Source organism: Lygodium microphyllum, chromosome 22 (assembly GCF_053477565.2).
Source record: "Lygodium microphyllum isolate KBCC chromosome 22, Lygodium_microphyllum_v1.1.10, whole genome shotgun sequence".
In the NCBI taxonomy this organism is placed as follows: domain Eukaryota; kingdom Viridiplantae; phylum Streptophyta; class Polypodiopsida; order Schizaeales; family Lygodiaceae; genus Lygodium; species Lygodium microphyllum.
The window spans coordinates 104,041,421-104,048,568 of record NC_141156.1 but is presented as its reverse complement, the minus strand read 5'-3'; positions in this window follow the sequence as shown (position 1 = coordinate 104,048,568).

Sequence of the window (7,148 nt, the reverse complement as noted above, 5' to 3'; positions counted from 1 at the left end):
GATAATATCCAAATGATGACAGAAAGTTGTGGACTTCTTTGGGGGTGCGTGGCGGACTCATGGCGGCTATAGCTTTGATCTTTTCAGGATCCATCGCAATCCCTACCGAGCAAACTACATAGCTCAGTAGGAGCCCATAAGGTACACCAAAAACTCACTTCCTCGGATTGAGAGCTATGCAAAATTGTCTGCATCACTCAAATTTTTTTTTATAAAATAACCAATTGCCTTTCTCTCACGGTGGCTGCCCCTAAAAATCGTCAATAAATACCTTTAGCTCCTCAGGGGAAATGTCACCAAAGGACTTATCGGAAGTTCGTTGCTAAGAACAGAGGCACATTGCATAGACCAAATGCCATCACATGATATGCAAAGGTCCCAAAGACTATTATGAACGTCGTTTTGAGCTTATCCTCTTCTGCAATCGCCATCTGATTATAGCTTGTAAAATAGTCCATGAATGAATATATCTCCCTACCTACCAATTGATCCAAAATCCGGTCGATAAAGGGCAATGGGTAGTAATCCTTAACTGTTTGCTAGTTTAACTCTCGAAAGTCCACACACAACCGGATTTGATTATTTTTCTTCTTCCTGATCACAATTGGTGAACACCATTCAATGTGCTGCGCAGGGAAAATCAAACCCACTTTCCGTAATTTCTATAACTCCTCAAACAACCCATCCCACAACTCAAACAGCATATGCCTGACTTTCTGTCCCATAGGACGACTTCTTTCCTTCAACGAAATTATATGGACAGCGAGGCTGGGAGGAATGCCCCTAAGTTCATCATAACTCCAAGCGAAAATATCGCAGAACTCTTGGATCAGAGTGACATAATCCTCCCATTCCTCCGTACTAAGCATAGACCCTAGCTTTATTGGCCGCTCATCATCTGGCGTACCAAGGTCTAGCTCGATAACATCCACGTCCCTTATTCTATCTTGAGCTTCTAATGGCTCATTCAACGTTACTTGATAGACGTCTTTTGTGGTCGAACCCTCTTTGGATTTGTCAGTCGACAATGTCTCACTTTCAGACACATCTTCCATTGTCTCTAACTTTGTAGAAGACAGGGGAGCTCGCTCACTTTGAGGTGATTCAAGATATGCATCGACTACCACCCGTCTAGCACCTCTGCCAAATATCAATCTACTAGTGGGTATATCTACTTGACAATCTGCTTGTAAAATCCAAGGTCGACCAAGCAATACGCCGCACAATTTGATTAGGCATTGGTTGCATTGGTTCTTGACCCATAGGAACAACATTAGGGTTCGATGCTTGGCCTCCCACATTTGGAGGCATCTGACTAGCCATAGGCATAGTCACACTAGGTGGAGCTGGCAATAAAGGCACATTCGGCACCACGTTCCCTCTCGCGTTAGATTTGGCCATCCCCATCCCTTAGCTTCCACTGCGGCCATTAATCAATTGAAAATTATTTCTCAATGCTAGACCCATATTGGGATTGATTCGAGAAGCGTAGGCCACTTGCAGACGGGATTCTATTTCTTGTGCTCATTTATGGCAGTGTCTATATCGCCAAGGTGACACTACTCAGGTGCACTTGATTGTTAAAATCAAGAACATGCAAGAAGTATTACAGTTGGGCAGTAGGTGGGATAGGGATAGAGGCATCCAATTTGCGGAAAACCTCTTTGATCTTCTTGGCATACACTCGTATATCTTCATGCGGTTCTTGGCCTATCACATTCAACACGTGTAGCTAATATTGGCCACCCTGGTGAACTTCCTTCAAAAGGCTTCATAAAATAAGTCCACAGTGGTTATGGTTTCAACCTCAAGGCCATGATACCATATAGTTTCCCTTCCCTTCAGGGTCATATTGAAGAACATCATTAGATGCTCTTCTTCTTGGATGCAAAAATTAAACATCAGCTTTTGGAACTCCCTTATATGAAGCTATGCATCCTCTTCCACTAACCCATTAAAAATGGATAGGGGGAAACCTAAGGCTGGAAAATCCTCCATTCCCGTAGGGATTGCGATAGGTTGCGCCATGGCAATGATAAGATTTGCTAATGGAATTGGGATAGGCAAAGCTGTCACACCACTGAAGTGGGCAGATTAATTGGGAGGGGGGAAGTACTAGAACTTCCACCTCCTGACGGACTTTGATTCAGGTTAAGGCTACTAAGGCCCCGCCCTTGAATAGGTTCAGCACTACTCCTTTTAGGAGAATAATGCCTATTGATTTCGGCCCTCCATCTAGCCCTCTCAGCTCTCTCCTATTTTTGGAGTTCGGCTTGACGGATCTCTTCTAAGGACATAAACTAACAAGTAGGTCCCAAGAGACCCTAGATTCGGAAACCACCACTTTAAGGCAGCTCTCGGCAAACGCACCACTGATGGGACAAAAAATGGGTTGGCACTGGCTATGGCACTAGCCGGACCCTCATGCATACAACAGACACCTCCACCACCACACGACCTTGTGGTCCATGAGTGCCTGTGATAACTAAATGCACACTAGATACATCTAATATTGCATTTGTAGCTCGATAAGAGTCCAACAGCACCTTCCCCAAAACCCCTCAAAGGGGGTATCCCACACATATTGGCAGTAAGTGCCATGTATCACAGACAGAGGAGACACCCCATCGGTTGATTGCTGTGGCTCCACTGCAGCTCTCCTACATCTTGGGGATTGGCCCCTCGATGCGCTACTTTTACATATAAACACCTTTGCACAAAACTCCTCTTTTCAGCGAGATCTAGGAGATACCATTTTTCTCACCAATAATTTTTCCCAAGAAATGAAAGTCTATCCTACGGCAAGGGGAATCTCACCCTCTCAAACGTGGGTAAACTATAATTCAAACAATTGCTATGCATTTCCAAGAGTTGATACCACATGTATGATTAATGTAATAGTGGATGTCACATTGTGCATAAATAGTTATGTTTCGAAATCAACCTATATGCTAGTAAGCAAACAGTCTTTCCATGAATTCCAACTAATACGTATATGCTTTGTTGCAAGAATCTAGCACCAAGGCAAACCTTGTGCTATTAGATCCCTTATTTTCAAATAGGCCGTTTCCTAAATGCTATGCATAGAAAAAACCAATCAAAATTTATATTATTTCAGCCCTCAAACTATTGCATAAAATCCTACTCCCCCTCACTGTTTAACTTTTGCTTCGTTGCATATGTATATAGAGATTATTTTGTCATGATTTAGTGTATAAAGAGCAATAAATCACACACTGTGACAAAAAATTAGGGAAAATTGAGACCAAATCTCATGATTTTCCCTACCATACATCCACAACCACTTATTATATTTTTTTGTATTTTTCTAAGGCATATTCCTATCTTTCCTCTTATTTTCTTCATTTTTCTCTATTTTCCCAATAAAAAATTGATATATTATTAGATATGTGGCTCTTGATTCTTAGAAAATTAGAAATATAGATTTTATTAGCATTTTATCCCATGTGTATTGGTTTATCCCACCCGAAAACACCAAAAACTCCAATTTCCTCATAAAAACCATGTTTTACGGGTTTCTAAAAATTATTTCCAGCATTTTAACTTTATGTTTTCTAAATTTTTCATCATTCAAGCATAGAACAAATAGTAAACAACACGTCTACCAATTTTCACTCCATAAGAATAACATTGGCTCAATCAAATGTCAAAAACAAGCAATTTTTCATTGTAAAATGGAATTACCATTTTTTTCTTCTTCTTTGTGGGTTTTAAAATCTGATGTGGGACTGTAGATCAGCCCTCATTCAAGGCTTAGCCCACCTCCAAACAACCAACTCTAGACCTCCACCAATCCGGGAGTGATCTGGTACCATGCCGGACAAGCGGTCCTCAATCGATCTTCAATTTTCTTCATGGGCATGAACTGCCTCTTAAGGGGAGAAAGAGGGAGGAGAGAGAAATACTAAATTTGTATCTCAGCAACCGGGCAGCCATTGGGGGAGCGGAGACAAGCGATAGAAAGTGTAGGAAGAATGTAGATCATGCATCAGATCAGTTGGGGGGGTTGTTTGCAGCCACTATAGCCCCTCTCCCACCAAAAAAATTGGCGCCTGTGCAGATGTCGCCATTTCCTTCAGTCTCCATGAAAAAAAATTCCCCCCCCCCCCCCCAATTTGTCAATTTTTTTGGGGGTGAGACCCCAATGGGTCACCCCCCTTGGGCCCCGTAAGTCCCTTTACACTTGACCTTTTGGGTCTTGGTCTCCTGGGCACCCCCATGTAAGTTTTCATCCAATTTTATGATACTTTTGACTAATAATAGTTGGACAGGAATAGTTTTATCAATTTCTTGGGTACATGGTAGTGGTCATGCTCATTAAATAATTGTCAACTAGTGTATAAAGGATTCATTGTGTAATATACTAATTCATCACAACATAGTATCATAATCTAATTTCAATCATTAGTACTAAGAGATAACAATCACAATTTCAAGGGAATTTAACTAATTGAAATTGAGATTATGGATAATATTAATTAATCCATTGTTAAGACTATGGTAATGTTAGTTAATTATACACTACAAATAGTACACCTAGTATATAGGTTGCAGAGCTGATAACATTGTTGCATTCTCAGTTGTAATTGGTGGCTCCCCTTCAATTGAGGCATCTTCGGTATTAATTACATTCAAACATCACTGAGGGGACAACTTGAAATGCAAGTTCTTCATTCAAATGTGCTCGCTTCAATAGACTAGATATGAGTATACTACCGATTAGTTTACAAAGACAACTAACTATGTAATTTCTTCTCACAAGATGCCCCAAAACATCCTTGAATCAACTACCCATACCTTTATCGAGTACCATTTGGTATTCCATCGCTATCTCCAACTATTGAGTAAGATTCCAAATTGTTTTAGAGGTAAGATTAGACTGTTATTTTCAATATAAGTTAACACTATCTAATATTAGTAATTTACTTCAAAAATTTATCAAAGTTCAACAATATCCCATAGAGTTTATTGGTTCTTCATCTCCTTATACTAAGTAGACAACCCACGCCCACTTTACTTTCTATGCCGCCCTAGTCACTAATTAGGTGTTGCTAGATATGCATGATGATTTGGACAGAGATATCTTGGAGGGAGAGGTCATGGATGTTTTGTTGCATGTGCCCAATGAAAATTTCTAGGATGGGATGGCTTCATTAATGATTTTTTTGAAGCCTATGCTACTATTCTAGCAAAACCCTTGACAACCATGTGCCAACATGTTTGTGAGACTTGAATTATCCTTGCCTCATGGAAGGTGGGAATCATTAAGTTGATTCCAAAAGTTTCATCACCCTCAATGTTGAAACACTGGTAGCCAATTTCTTTCGTGGGATTTATGTATAAAATTTTCTCTAATTTACCGAATGTGTATCTGATTGAGCCAATGTGATGGTGAGGCAGGTGTGGTCTACTTCTATGGGTTGTGTTACTATGTCAAAAGAAGAGACCATCTAATGTGTTGGTGGACAATATTCCTTAATTAGACTTTTGTTGAAAAATCCTATGCCTTCATCGTACAATTTTTCAAGCTTAATGTTAGTGGTAGTCTTTAAATCCTTGATGCATACATCAATAGGACCTCCCCAATCCATCCTCTCTCAATCCACCCATTCTAGTTCCATGAACAAGAAAGAGAAGAGAAAGTGAATAGAGGATCTTCTTCTCACACTCTCACACTTAAGAATACTTTTTTACACTCACACTCAAGAGACTTTTTTCTGGTGCACACAAGATCTCCCTCCCCTCAAGCTCAAGTATAATGGAGAGAACATGGAAGAAGAAGGGATAATAAATGTAATAGCTTCATAAAATTTCATATAGAAGTATGAATCATTTGCATTGACTTTGAATATTATATTCATAGAGTTTATTTGGGCTTCCACACTTCAAACATTTTCTAATGGCCTAGATTACAATGCCTAGTTCTTGTCCTAGGCTTTTGCACATGCCCATAGATTTTACAAAATTTAGGGGGAAGCCCTACCCTCACATTATGTATTACTTGCACTCACTTATTTTGAAATAGTTAAACATATTCTTAGAAATGTGATTCTACTTGTTAAGAACACTATATTAGAGAATTTGGGAATCTCCCAAGTGTCACTTTCAAATAAGAGATAAAGATTTGGCCATGTGGCTAAATCTTAACCCATGCTTCAAAGTGGGACTTGAAAAGACAATATATATAGTAATTAGGGTAGACTCCACTTTCAAGTAAGGGGACAAGACTTGATCATATGGCCAAATATTAACTATATTGGAAATTCCCAAATTCCCTAATATAGTGTTTAATCCTAAAACAACTCTTAAAAAGTGTATGTCACTTTTTCTAGCTCGTGCTTTGGTCCTTGTTTTTACCTTTTAGCTTCTATTTTTATTTGCTCCTAATATATATTTCTCATCTTCATTGTTTGAGTTGTTGGCCTTTTCTTTTCTTGCAACTTTTCTTTTGTCACCTTCCTTCTTGTGACCTACTTATGAAGAGCCCTTTAGGAAAGTAGATTGCTTGTGGATGAGTGCACGGATGGTTGTTGATGGGTTAGTATCCTATTGAATACTTGTGCTAATGTGTGCTTCTTAGAGAGCATGTTTATCTTACATCTGTAGTGGTATGGGTCATGGTGCAATTGGGAGATGGATCTAATGTTAGGCAAGCCAAAGACCCCTAAGTATATCTCAACTTGAGGATCCAATCAATGGAAGAGAAGTATGACACAATGATTCTAGGGGGTTAGTTCCCGATCAAGTCTTTTGTGTAAGCTTGTGGAATCTTGCACTTAATGTGTCCAAGAGATGTATGTGTGAGAGGAGACAAGGGGGTTAGAGAGGGAGTTGGTTGATTGAGGGAATGATGCATCACTAACTTCAAGACTCCTATAGTGATGGTGGGTGCTTGTTTTCTTCTTCTTTCTTGTATTGATATTTTGCAAGTTTTAAGGAGGGGCAAGGAGGGAAGAGGAACTAGGCTCAGTGATCCAAAGAGGTGATGGTGGCCAAGTAAGTATGGGATATGGTGAGCTAACATTAGAGTGAAGTGTTTTAGAGAGAGAGATGGCCACAAGTAATGAGCTTGTTCCCATTCATGTCTTGAAGGACTTCAAGAAAATAGGTAGGAAGAATTAGGGCAT